Source organism: Myotis nattereri, assembly GCF_964212035.1.
Source record: "Myotis nattereri genome assembly, chromosome: Y".
Lineage (NCBI taxonomy): Eukaryota > Metazoa > Chordata > Mammalia > Chiroptera > Vespertilionidae > Myotis > Myotis nattereri.
This window is the reverse complement of record NC_138094.1, coordinates 41,269,235-41,283,848: the sequence shown is the minus strand read 5'-3', so window position 1 is coordinate 41,283,848 and position 14,614 is coordinate 41,269,235. Positions and strand designations below refer to the sequence as shown.

The 14,614-nt window shown below is 46.8% G+C and overlaps 1 protein-coding gene and 1 pseudogene across 2 annotated transcripts in view; one reads left to right on the top strand and one right to left on the bottom strand.

Annotated features, from left to right (window-relative positions):
* The window catches only part of LOC308512203 (ubiquitin carboxyl-terminal hydrolase 9X-like), a 254,107-nt gene that overhangs the window by 19,311 nt on the left and 220,182 nt on the right, over positions 1 to 14,614 (top strand). The gene's annotated exons all lie outside the window — the stretch shown is intronic.
* LOC308512500 (MIF4G domain-containing protein-like) lies at positions 10,230 to 10,767 on the bottom strand (annotated as a pseudogene). The gene has a single exon. The product of its transcript is annotated as an MIF4G domain-containing protein-like (transcript).

The following is a 14,614-nucleotide window of genomic DNA, read 5'->3' as shown; positions in this document are numbered from 1 at the left end:
AAAGAAGTCTAGGCTCCAATTTAAGGACTTAAGAAACAGGAGAGTGCCTGGGCGGGACTTTGACTCCCTGAAAAGTTAGAAACTCAAGTGACCTTCAATGTGACAGGACAAGAGTGGGGTTGTTAGAAATACTAGGAGAGAAGGAGTCTTTGGACATCATGGATAACCAAGTCCCGACTCATTGGACCCCTTTACCTAGATGTTGCCTGGGGAGTCAGATTTATATTTCACCTCAGAATTGATGCATTTTGAGAAAGGACATTCTGAAATTGGACAGACAGATTTACCCCACACAGACATGGGCAAGAGAAAGCAATTCTAGATCCAATAGAGAGAAATTAGGTGGCGGAAGAGAACTGGAGCCTGACTGGGGTTTTTTCATACACACTTAAAACTTCTATAAACTTTAACAATTTTCACAACCTTTTACATTCCTTTGTATAATTTACATAAGCCTTTTTATTTATTTAGAAATAATCATTAGAATAACTCAATTTTAATCCTTGTCCAGCAAAATGTGTCTCCATATTTAATCTTTTATTATTAAACCCACACTAGAGGCCTGATGCACGAAATTTTTGCATGGAGTGGGGATGGGGGCCCCTCAGCCTGGTTTGTGCCCTCTCACAGTGCAGGGCTCTCGCAGTCCGGGATCCCTGCACCTTACTGAGATGGGAGTGGCTCCTGCCACCACTGCTTCTATCATCAGCTGTGAGCCCAGCTTTTGGTTGAGCGGCACTCGCCCTGTGGGAGTGTACTGACCACCAGGGAGCAGCTCCTGTGTTGAGCGTTTTTCCCCTTTGTGGTCAGTGTGTGTCACAGCGGCCAGTCGTTCTGCTATTCAGTCAATTTGTACATAGGGTTTTATTATATAGGATTAAAGGCCCGGTGCACAAAATTCATGGACGAGTGCAGGCCCTAGGCCTGGCCGGCGATGGAAGTGTGAGCGTTTGGCATGAAAGGGCAGGTCCCAGCTGACTTTTGGGCCCTGGGCAGTACCTGGTCCCCCGTCCCTCCTTATGCCCCCCTCTGCCTGAGTCACGGTGCCTGAGGAGACGTGGTAAGTGAGGCCAGATGCCATGGGCCTCTGGGCCACCCTGTGGCACTGCACGGAAGCCTGGCAGGGAGTGCGCTCTCTCCCAGCCTGCTTTGGCAGACCAGCTCCTGCATGAACCCAGGGTGAGCTTGACTGGCCCCTGTAGTCCCAGCAGCTGCAGCCTTGCTCACCCGGAAGCCCATTGGGGCCGGCAGCACCTCCACTGCCGCCCTTTGCCAGTGCCTTGTTGCTGATGCCCACCATGTTTTGCACCGCCCCCTGGTGGTCAGCACATGTCATAGCAAGCAGTAGAACTTCTGGTTGAACTCCTGATCTAGGGGACAATATGCATATTAGGCTTTTATTATATACGCTATCTTCCATTGATTTCAGAGAGGAAGGGAGAGAGAGAGAGAGAGAGAGAGAGAGAGAGAGAGAGAGAGAGGAGAGAGAGAGAGAGGGAGGAAGGAACATCAATGAAGAGAGAGAATCACAGATTGGCTGTCTCTTAGACGCCCCACACTGGGGATCATGACCACAACCTGGAAATGTGCCCTGACAGTGAGTCAAACTTTGACCTCCTGAGTCATAGGTCGATGTTCAACCACTTAGCCATGCCCACCGGGCTCTTGTTTTTATTTTAAAGGAGAGAGAATTAACACCCCAGAGGTTGACTTGCCCAAAACAGCAAAGTTAAGCAGTGGCAGTCGGAGGGAGGGGTACTGGTTCTAAACATGCACTCATGAGGCCTCTGTTTTAATCAGTTCATCCAGTGGGGCATGTGGACAGACATTCTGGCTTTTCAAGCAGCACTTCCTTGAAGCCCTCAAGATTCCCTGCATGACCCCTGCCCCCCTACCTGCCATTGGAGCTGAGGAGGGTGAAGGATGGGAAGGGCCACCTGCAGTTCACTTGGGAAGGGATGTGGGGGGGGGGGGGGAAGGAGGGGAAGCTGGGAGCACCACAGACCCCGGGTGGGAGTTAGAGGCAGTGATCTGGATGCTGATCGCCCTGTCCCAGGATCTTAGGAGCATTTCTTTCTCTGGAAGCACTGCAAGCATTGCCTTAGGTCGTGGGACTTGGGGCTGGTCTTGGCCACCCATTCTATTCTGTGGTGTAGGATCCTTTCTGCCCTGGAAACGAGTAGGGGATGGAGTCTGACCACCTGGGCAAGCCATTTGTATTGGACGCTTGAGCCTTTTGCTTTCACACATAACCCGGTTCTGGGCACAGCTGATCTGTGTTTCCACAAGGGGGCTTCATTTTCCTAGTTTTCAGTGTTCACTTTCCATAATACTATACATTCTGTTTTGTTGTTTTTTGCACCAAAAATAAAACCATTTGCTTGTTTCCAATAAATACTTGTCATCACTGAAGGAACTTCGGGGGTTGGAGAGCGTGGAGGGATTAGAGCAGACAGACAGAAATGACCTGCCTCCTGAACATCAGGGTGGGAAGCTGGTCATGAATATTCCACGTCCCTCGTGTGGAGCTCAAACTAAGGTCTGGGTTTTACAGTCAGACCCTCAAAATGGATGGCCCCCTGCCAGCAGCTGCTAGAGATCCTGCCTTTCCAGGGGCTGAGTGGAGCATGGGGCTTCTTCCTCTGTCTCCCCCCCTCCCATACCGCCCCCCCCCCCCTCTGCCCCATCATTTCTCACGCTCTGGCTTCCCTACAGTACACCCCAAAGCTGCCACTGTGGCTGGCATCGTTTCCACTGTCTCTGCATTGCCCTCGGGAGTGTGCTGTCCCTCCTGCTGTCTCCCTGTTTCCTCTTCCCCTCAGTCTGCTCCTGACACAGAAGCCAGCCTGCTCCTGACACAGAAGCCAGCAAGTTCTTACCTACAGCCCCGGTGCCTCCCCCTGCACTCAGGGGATGCCAGGTTCTCATGGGTGCTTGATCTCTGCAGGATGTGCTCTCCAACCCAGCCTTGACCCCCTTCCACTCGCCTCTTGCTTGTCCTGCTGCCCCTCTACCCAATGCCCTTCTCCAGGCATCCACCTGGCTCTTCTCCATCTGTCCACTTTCAGCAAGCCTCCCTTTGCCCCTCCCTCACAGAGCCCCTAGGTGGCTTCAAGCCCATGTTTTCCTGGTGCCCATGCCCTCTAACAGCTGCACCTCACATGTGTCTGAGGCTGTTTCCTCCCCGGACCCCCATCCTCTCCTGGCAGAACACACTCTCAGTAGGACAGGGTGGCTGACTCCTTACTGCTTCGTGAGCACCCGGGCATGCCTAGGACATGGTGGGTGCTCACTCAGTGATAAGGGTTGAATAAGGTGCTCAGGCAGTGAATTTAGGAGTAAAGGCCATTGGAAGGCAGGCTTACTTGGAGCAGAGGGCCAGTGAGCTCCTGATACAGTGCTCAGGGCAGGCAATGGGAGCTGGCAGTTCCTTTTCTTGCAAGAAGGCGGGAGGAAGGGTATGAATAAAGCAGTGTGTGTTTTCCCTCAATTACTTAAAAGCTGATGATCTCATTCTATTCTGAAAGCTATGAATAGAAACCCTTAGATCAGTGGTTCTCAACCTCCCTAATGCCTCGACTCTTTAATACAGTTCCTCATATTGTGGTGACCCCAACCATAAAATTATTTTCATTGCCACTTCATAACTGTAATATTGCTACTGTTATGAATCGTAATGTAAATATCTGACATGCAGGATGTATTTTCATTGTTACAAATTGAACATAATTAAAGCATAGTGATTAATCACAAAAACAATATGTAATTATATATGTGTTTTCCAATGGTCTTAGTCAACCCCTGTGAAAGGGTTGTTCGACCCCCAAAGGGGTCACGACCCACAGGTTGAGAACTGCTGCCTTAAATCAACCTTGTGAGGTGGGTTCTGGGATTATCTGAGATTCCATGGAGAGTAGGCAGCCTTCGCCTGCCACACTGACTGTGCTTAGTAACCATTGGCTTTTAGTGCTGTGATTCATGCACTGGTGGTGGGCAGCCTGTGGGGATCAGTGCTGCTCATCCTGGTCAGCCCAGTGGCTGTGGACCTGCCCTCTGAACGGCTGCTACTGCTAAGGGAGGGCCACATACTTACCAACGGGGCAGTTCCTGCTTTGAGCATCTGGTAGATCGGTCGTTCTGGTCATTATGTCCTTTCGTCTGGGGCTTTTATTATATAGGGTAATTTCTACTTTAATTTGAACTTTTAACTCTTAGAAATCTCAATTTTTTTATGATAATTAAAAAATAAATAACCAGCATTCCTTGGGTTGATATTTAAGAACACACTTTAAACATACTCTTAAAATACACCTTCAATTAAGCATAAGACATTATATCAACAGTTCCAAATCCTCTTTATAGACTTTCTGCAATAGAAAGCTAAAAAGCAGGTGAACTTAAAACTTATCTAGCAATTGTCTCAGTATTGTATGTTTAGATGTTTAGTAACTTTCATTAAACCCAGCAATGCTTCAAAATTTCAAGTTATCCAAGACTTTGGGAAATTATAGGTATATGTAATTTTTACTGAAAACAATTTATTAAAAATCCTTCATTTTAGTTCTACTTATCTACTTATAAGTATAGGGGTCAGTTCTAAGCCAGCAGAAAGACATCCTTTTAGGGGTCTTAGACTGCGAGAGGACACAGGCCGAGCTGAGGGCCCCTCCACACCAGTGCACAAATCGGACATCCCTCTCACAATCTGGGCCCACTGGCTCTTAACTGCTCACCTGCCTGCCTGCCTAATCGCCCCTAACTGCCCACCCTGATGGCCTGGTCACTCCCAACTGCCCCCCAACCCTGCTGGCCTGGTCACCCCTCACTGCCCCCCCGCCAGTCTGGTTACCCCACACATCGGAACTGAGCAAGATGGGCTGGACACGTCCTGAAACCCTCCTGCTGTCCCTCCCTGGTGGCCAACCTCCTGCATCCCTCCCTGGCCCTGATTGTGCACTGGTGGTGGTCCCTCTGCCTGGCCTGTGCCCTCTCACAATCCAGGTCCTCTCGGGGGATGTCGGAGAGCTGGTTTTGCGTGCACATCTTCAGTAGGAGGTGTGCAGGAGGCAGCTGATCAATGTTTCTCTCTCATTGATGTTTCTAACTCTCTATCCCTCTCCCTTCCTCTCTGTAAAATATCAATAAAATATATTTTTAAAAAAAGATGATGAGAGAGAGACATTGATCAGCTGCTTCCTGCACACCTCCTACTGGGGATGTGCCTGCAACCAAGGTACATGCCCTTGACTGGAATTGAACCTGGGACCCTTCAGTCCTCAGGCCGACGCTCTATCCACTGAGCCAAACCGGTCAGGGCTCTTTCTTTCTTTTTAGTAATTCTTTATTGTAGAGAGTATTGTATATGTCCCCTTTCTCCCCCCATAGGCCCCCTCCCACTTACCTTGACCTTCACTGCTACGTTGTCTGTGTCCGTGGGCTATGCATATATGTATACGGGTTCTTAGTTGATTACTTCCCATCCACCCACCCTCCCTCCTTTCCCTCCGAGAATCTGTACTTTGTTCCATGCTTCCATGTCTCTAGATCCATTTCATTCATCAGTTTATTTTGTTACTTAGATTCCACATATGAGTGAGATCATGGAATACTTGTCTTTCTCTGACTGACTTATTTCTCTTAGCATGATAACTTTCCGTGTCCCTCCATGCTGTCTCAAGGGTAAGAGATTCTTCTTACTGCTGTGTAGCATTTGATGGTATACATGTACCACAGCTTTTTTATCCACTCATCTACTGATGGGCACTGGGGCTATTTCCAGATCTAAGCTATTGTAAACCATGCTGCTATGAACATAGGGGTACATACATTCTTTTTTATATATATATTTTATTGATTTTTTACAGAGAGGAAGGGAGAGAGATAGAGAGTTAGAAACACTGATGAGAGAGAAACATCGATCAGCTGCCTCCCGCACATCTCCCACTGGGGATGTGCCGCAACCCAGGTACATGCCCTTGACCGGAATCGAACCTGGGACCTTTCAGTCCACAGGCCGACGCTCTATCCACTGAGCCAAACCGGTTTTGGCACATACATTCTTTTTGATTGGTGTTTTGGGTTTCTTAGGATATATTCCTAGAGGTGGGATCCCTGGGTTAAATAGCAGTTCCATATTTAATTTTTTGAGGAAAATCCATAGTTTTCCATACTGCCTGCACCAGTCTGCATTCTCAGCAGCACTACTAAGGTTCTCTTTTTTCCACATCCTCCCCAGCACTTGTCTTGATGATGAGTTGATGGTAGCCATCTGACAAGTGGAGATGATACCTTATTGTGTTTTAATCTGTGTCGCTCAGATGATGATTACTTTGAGCATTTTTTCTTATGTCTCTTGGACATCTGTATGTCCAATTTGGAGAAGTGTCTATATTGGTCTTTGCCCATTTTTTAATTGGACTGTTTATCTTCCTTTTGTTAAGCTGTTTGTGTTCCTTATATATTCTGGATATTAATGCTTTATCAGATGTATCATTGCCAAGTATGTTCTCCCATACACTGGACTCCCTTTTTGATTTGTTGATTACTTTTGCTGTTCAGAAGCTTTTTATTTTGATGTAGTCCCATTTGTTTATTTTCTCCTTAGTTTCCTTTGCCCAAGGGGAAGTACCCATAAACATGTTGCTGTGAGAGATGTTCCTTCCTATTGTTCTAGAATTTTTATGGTTTCACAACTTACATTTAATTCTTCTATCCATTTTAAATTTATTCTGGTGTACGGTGTAAGTTGGTGGTCTAGTTTCACTGTTTTATTTGTGTGGTAGTTTTGGATCAGAAAGGTTTATTAGGAAATTCCCACCCTGAACTGTGTAGCATGGGATACAGTACTGCCACCCATTAAAACTGACTGGAGGAGGGAGAAACCAAGATGTCGGCATAGGTTAAACACCTGAAATTGCTGCCTTGCACAACCACTTCAAAAATACAACTAAAAGACAAAACGGACATCATCCAGAACCACAGGAAGGCTGGCTGAGTGGAAATTCTACAACTAGAAGGAAAGAGAAAAGCACACTGAGACTCAGGAGATGTGGGAGTAAAGTGCAGAGGTACGGAGGTATACGCGGAAAGGGCTGGCAACTGAGGACTTGGTTGTCTTTTTCAATCGAGTGAGAATCTAAAGTTCCTGATAGCTCTGAACTCCAGTTCTGGGTGAGTCTCTGGGGACCCAGACTCATACGGGGAGAAACTGGACTGTCTGGCAGTGGGCGTAACTCGAGGGCGGCCTTCTTTCAGAGGTGCTTGCAGCGATTACCGTGGGACACTGAGACGCGGGGCCTCTTAGGACAGGGCTGAGGATCAGCCATAGCTGTTTGCTTCGCCCTGTTGATTCCCTGGGACCCCGCCCCACCCAAGCTGTGCGCAGAGGCTTTTGCATATAAATGCCTTGGCCCTTTGCAATCTAAAATTACCTAACAAACTGCAACTGAGTTAGAGAGACCCAGAACATCCAAAAGAGGGCCCAAGGCCCCACAGCAGCTTGCATTGCTTCACAGCTGGGCCTCATCTGGGCACCTCCAAATCCCAAACAAAGAAGAGGAACCTGCAGATCTCTCCGTAGCTCCCGCCGGTAGCCTCAGGCAGAGGCTAAATTAGCACCTCCTTAGATGCAAGAGCCATTGTAGCAGTGGTCAGAGTGGGACCTTCCAGATTACAACTCCTCAGATCCATAAGGGACACACTCGGGGCAGAATCAGTGAGCACCAAAGCCCCACTTAAGCAAGTCCTGCCCCAGAGGGGTATTTCCAGCACAGAAGTTATCCCACCATAGACACAGCTGATTCTCACAGCCAGTTGGCCTGGAGGTTAATTCCTCCCAGTGATACCTACAACAATCAAGGCTTAACTACAACAAGACTGTGCACAAAGCCCACAAAGGGGTGCACCAAGAGTGTCTACCTCAGGTAATTGGGGAGGCTGAACCACTGGGCCCTATAGGACACCTAGCACAGAAAGCCACTCTACCAACACAGGGAAGCAGCCAAAATGTGGAGACAAATAAACAGGTCACAAATGACAGAAATGGAGGAAAGCAAACTACTGGATATAGAGTTCAAAACCACGGTTATAAGGTTTTTCAAGAATTTTCTAGAAAGTGATGATAAATTTAGTGAGACCCTTGAGGACATGAAAAAGGACCAACTAGAAATTAAGCATACATTAACTGAAATAAAGAATAACATACAGAGATCCAACAGCAGACTAGAGGATCCCAAGAATCAAGTCAAAGATTTGAAATACAAAGAAGCAAAAATCACCCAACCGGAAAAGCAAAAAGAAAAAAAACGGATCCAAAAATATGAAGGTAGTGTAAGGAGCCTCTGGGACAACTTCAAGTGTACCAACATCCGAATTATGTGGGTGCCAGAAGAAGAGAGAGAGCAAGATATTGAAAACCTATTTGAAGAAATAATGACAGAAAACTTCCCCTACCTGGTGAAAGAGAAGTCCAGGAAGTGAAGAGAACCCCAAACAAAAGGAATCCAAAGAGGACCACACCACCCTAACCAGTTTGGCTCAGTGGTTGAGCATCGGCCTGCGCACTGAAGAGTCCCAGGTTCAGTTCCGGTCAAGGGCATGTACCTTGGTTGTGGGCACATCCCCAGTAGGGGGTGTGTAGGAGGCAGCTGATTGATGGTTCTCACTGATGTTTCTAACTCTCTTCCTCTCTGTTAAAAGTCAATAAAATATATTTTAAAAAAATAAAAAAAAAAGAGGACCACACCAAAACACATCATAAATAAAATGCCAAGGGCAAAAGACAAAGAGAATCTTAAAAGCAGCAAGAGAAAAGCAGTTAGTTACCTACAAGGGAGTACCCATATGACTGTTAGCTGATTTCTGAACAGAAACTATGCAGGCCAGAAGGGAGTGGCAAGAACTATTCAAAGTGATGAATAGCAAGAACCTACAACCTAGATTACTTTATCCAACAAAGCTATCGTTCAGAATTGAAGGTCAGATAAAGAGCTTCACAGATAAGAAAAAGTTAGAGGAGTTCATCACCACCAAACCAGTATTATCTGAAATGCTGAAAGGTATTCTTTAAGAAGAGGAAGAGGAAGAAGAAGAAAAAGGTAAAGATAAAAACTATGAACAACAAATACATATCTGTCAACAAGTGAATCTAAAAATCAAGTGAATAAAAAATCTGATGAACAGAATAAACTGGTGAATATAATAGAATCAGGAGTATAGAAAGGGAGTGGACTAACAATTCTTGGGGGGAAAGAGGTGTGGGGGTTGCGGGAAGAGACTGGACAAAAATCGTACACCTATGGATGCGGTCAGTGGGGGTGGGGGTTAAGGGCAGAGGATGGGATGGGAACCGGGTGGAGGGCAACTATAGGGAGGAAAAAGAGGAACAACTATAATAATATGAACAATAAAGATTTAATTTAAAAAACAAAAACAAAACTGACTGGAGGAGCCGTAGCTGGTTTGGCTCAATGGATAGAGCATTGGTTTGCAGTCCCAGGTTCCTCCCGGTCAAGGGCTACAGTCCAGGTTGTGGATTTGATCCCCAGTAGGGGTATGCAGGAGGCAGCCGATCCTGATTTTCTCTCATCGTTGATGTTTCTCTCTCTCTCTCTCTCTCTCTCTCTCTCTCTCTCTCTCTCTCTCTCTCTCAATAAAAATGTTAAAAACACAAAACTCTGAAAAAACAACAACTGACTGCAGGAAATAGGCCTGTTTCCACAGTGGTTGTTATACAGAATGTATAAAAGTTTCTGCTGTGACTTGTGCTCTGCACCTTTCCCCCTTGACATTCCAAAGCTTCCTACCAGTGGCTGTGGGTACTCATTTTATAAATGGGAAACTGAGGCACCAAGACCCTGTTGTACCAGTAATTACACACTGCAGTGGTTGTTAGGAGTTGCCCTTCTCTTCCCTGGCCAGATGGGAGGTATGAGAGAGACTGAGTGAATGGGGGAAGGGAGACAGGGCTGTGTAGTGTTTTCCCCAATCCCTGGAGTAGGAGGAGGAGGAGAAAATGCTCAGGACAGAACCACTGGATAAGTGGGTACCTCTCCAGAGCTGCTGAAAGACTGGAAGTGAAAAAGTCTTTGGTGGAGAGGCAAAGACTGTGCTGCTAGCTGGGAGGTGGGTAGAAGCAAGGCCAGTTTTGCTAGGAGGGGAAAGCCTGATATGGAGGCCTAGTCAGAAATCACACTTTAGTAACTCAGTGATATCCCGCAGCAGCCTCTGGGTTAGGGAACAGGTTGGTCGGGAACAGGGAGCCATCCAGGACAAAAGCTCATCATTTGCTGCCTGTTCATTTCCAGCTGCTCCCCAGCCTCGTGTAACTGTAGCACCAGGCAGTCCACCTCCTCCTCCTTGCTCAGACTGTCATAGTCAGAGTTCACCAGGTTCATCATGGGCATGCTGTTCACCCTTAATTAATCAAAGATGCTGCAGGTAAAGGTGACATAACAGACCCAGCTCTACGGCAAGCATGTGCGGCAGCTGCTCCTGAGCCTGGTACTCCTGCTGCAGCTGGTTGAGGAGTCCATGCCAGAAGACACTATGGCCTGCGTGCTTGCTCTCTGCTTGAATCACGGCATAGTACATGTGTCCTGCTTCCTTGCTGAACATGAGGTCTTGCAGGGAATGGGCCACAATCACATTGGCCACAATCTCCAACTCCATGGCACATGGGTCTTTGAGTGTTGGCTTCAGCAGTTGCTGGGTCTCTGCATCAGAAGACTGGATTTTATACTCCTCTCCACCAGGCTCCCCCATGACCATCGACCCCAGAAGCTCTTTACTGGGGCAGAGTTAGTGACAGCACCTGGCCCCACCGGTGCCCGCCTAGGAGCCCAGAGACCATTTGACCAGCATGGTGCGGCGGCAACTTTGGGCCACTGCTATAGTTTCATTTTTTTGCATATGTCTGTCCAACTTTCCCAACACTGTTTATTGAAGAGACCATCTTAACTCAATTGTATGCTCTAACCTCCTTTGTCAAATATTAATTGAATGTAATGGCTTGGGTCAATTTCTGGGATCTTTTCTGTTCCATTGGTCTATTTGCCTGTTCTTATACTGGTACTAGGCTGTTTTGATTACAGTGGCTTTGTAGTATAGCTTGATATATGCTATTGTGATTTCTTCAGCTTTGTTCTTCTTTTCTCAAGAATGCTGCAGGTATTTGGGGTCTCTTTGGTTCTGTATAAGTTTTTGGAGTATTTGTTTTAGATCTGTGAAATATGCTGTTGGTATTTTAATAGGGATTGCATTGAATCTATAGATTGCCTTGGATAGTATGGACATTTTAATGATGTTGATTCTACCAGTCCATGAACACAGTATATTCTTCCATTTGTTTATATCTTCTTCTATCTCTTTTTTCAACATCCTGTAATTTTCCAAGTATAGGTCTTTTGCCTCATTTGTTAAATTTATTTCTACATATTTTAACTCTTTTGGTGCAATGGCAAATGGGATTGTTTGTTTAGTGTTTCTTTCTGAGAATTCATTATTGGTATATATAAAAGCCATCTATTTTGGGGTGTTGATTTTATATCCTGCTATATTGCCAAATTCATTTAACTCTAGTTTTTTTGTATAGTCTTTAGGGTTTTCTATTTACAATATAGTGTCAAATGTGAATAATTAGAGTTTTACTTCCTCCTTTCCAATTTAGATGTCTTTTATTTCTTCTTCTCTGAGTGCTGGCTAGGACTTCCAGTACTACCCTATATAATAAAAGGCCAATATGCAAATTATTCCTTCATCCGGGAGTTCAACCAGGGGGCAAGGCTGCTTGGCCAACCACCCTCAGCCCCTCCCCCTGGCCGGCCCCGCTCTCAATTGTCTCCACTACCCTGATCAGGGCCACGGCCGGCCTCCCAACCATACGCGGCCCCTCCTCCCAGCCGGCCCCACCCACGATTGTGCCCCCCACCCCAATCGAGGGTGGTACAGCCGACCAATCTCCTGCGGCCCCTACCCCCAGCTGACCCTGCCGGGTCGGCCCTGATCAGGGCGGGCTGACCGAACCCCACCCATGCACAAATTTGTGCACAAGTCTTCTAGTGTTGAATAAGAGTGGTGAAAACAGACATCCCTGTCTTGTTCCTGTTCTTAGGGGAAAAGGTTTTAGTTTTTGCCCAGTGAGAATTATGTTCACTGTAGGTTTGTTATATATGGCTTTTATCATATTGAGATATGCTCTTTCTAATCCCACCTTGTTGAGAATTATCCAAAATTGGTGTTGGATTTTGTTAAATACTTTTTCTGCATCTATTGATTTGACCATGTGGTTTTTGTCTTTCAATTTGTTTATGTGACATATCACCTCAATTGATTTCCAGCTGTTGTACCAGCCTTGCATCTCTAGAATAAATACCGCTTGGTCATGGTGTATGATCTTTTTAATATGTTGCTGGATCCTATTTGCTAATATTTTGTTGAGGATTTTAGCATCTGTGTTCATCAGGGATATTGGCCTGTACTTCTCTTTCTTTGTAGTGTCTTTATCTGGTTTTAGAATAGGATAGTGCTGACCTCATAAAAAGAGCTTGGAAGTGTTCCTTCCTCTTAAATTTTTGGAATAATTTTAGGAGTATAGATGATAGTTCTGCTTTGAATGTTAGGTAAAACCTCCCTGCGAAGCCTTCTCGACTTGGGCTTTTGTTTGCTGGGAGTTTTTATTGTTGCTTCTATTTCATCAGTTGTTATTGGCCTATTCAGTTTTTCTGTTTCTTCCTGATTTAGTTTTGGGAGATTGTAATTTTCTAGGAATTTGTCCATTTTATCCATATTGCCCAGCTTTTTGGCATATAGTTCATAGTATTATCTGACAATCCTTTGTATTTCTGTGGTGTCAGTGGTCACTTCTCCATTATCATTTCTGATTTTATTTATTTGACTCCTCTCTGTTTTTATCCTTTCAAAGAATCAACTCTTGGTTTCATTGGTGGCTTTTTTTGTATTGTTATTTTTCAGTCTCTATGTTATTGATTTCTGCTTTGATTTTTATTATTTGTCTCCTTCTACACTGTCCACCAACACAGCAGCTCCAGTGTTGAGTGGGATTGGGCTGAAACCGACTCTCCAACATCCCCCGAGGTGTCCCGGATTGCAAGAGGGCGCAAGCCAGGTCGACAGACTCCACTGGTGCACGATCAGGGTCAGGGAGGGATTCAGCTGGTTGGCCAGCCAGGGAGGGACTGCAGGTGGGCTCCAGGGCATGTCCAGCCCGTCTTGCTTAGTCCCAATTGGCTGGACACCAGCAGCAAGCTGACATACCAGTTGGAGCATCTCTCCCCTGGTGGTCGGTGCACATCATAGCGACTGGTCGACCAGTTGACTGACTGCCCCCTGGTGGTCAGTACACGTCATAGCGATCGGTTGAGTGGCCTTGGTATATCATTAACATATTACGCTTTGATTGGTTGACTGGACGACCGGACACTTAGTATATTAGGTTTTTATTATCCTATCTAATAAAAGACAAAAAGGGCAATTGACCATACCTTCGCTACACTTCCCATTGGCTAATCAGGGTGATATGCAAATTAACCGCAAAGATGGCGGTTAAGTTGCATACTAGGCTCCAAGCAGTGGAATGAAGCTAAACGTACCCGAAACCTGCCGAGCAGCGAGGCCTCACGTCCCCGGGATCAGCAGAGCAGTGAAGCCTGACGGCTGGGGTGGGGGCGTACTGTGGCCAGAGCCCAGCCAGAGCAAGGGCCTGGGTCCCAGATGCCAGAGGAAAACTGGTGCCAGCAGCAGCCAAGAGAAGGGAAGGCTTATTGCACGAATCTCTTCGTGCAACAGGGCTCTAGTATAGGATATTTGCTGATTTCAGGGAGGAAGGGAGAGAGGGAGAGAGGAGTAGAAAAATCTATACTAATAATAGAAGAACATGCAAATTGTCCAGGACGCCGTCACGGTAACAGTAATGACCAGCAGGCCGTGTGGGGTGACCAGGCTTGTGGGGGGCAGTTAGAGGTGACCAGGCCGGTGAGGGGGGGGCAGTTGGGGGTGACTAGGCTCGTGTGGGGGTAGTTCGGGGCAACCAGGCCGACAGGCAAGTGAGCAGTTAGGAGCCAGTGGTCCTGGGTTGTGAGAGGGATGTCCGACTGCCAGTTTGGGCCTAATCTGGTAGTCGGATATCCCCTGAGGGGTCCTGAATTGGAGAGGATGCAGGCTGGGCTGAGGGGACGCGCCCTCCCTCCTCCACCTACATAAATTTCATGCACCGGGCCTCTAGTCCTATATAATAAAAGGATAATAAGCAAATTGTCCCCTTAACCAGGAGTTCGACCATGAATTTAACTGGGAGTTTGAGCAGGGTCAGGGCTGGCCAGTTGGCCAATGGCTTGCAGCCCCTCACCCTGGCCAGCTCCACCCCCAAATGCCCCCCCCCCCACCCCGATCGGGGGTGGGGCTGGCCTGCCAACTGCCCATGGCCCCAATTATGGAGCACTGGCTGGACCCCACCCGTGCATGAATTCATGCACCGGGCCTCTAGTCAATGGTAAAATAGAATCATTTATCAGCTGCCTCCTGTACGCTCCCCATTGGGTACCAGTTCCGCAACCTGGCATGTGCCCTTAACATGATTCAAACCCGGAACCCATCAGTC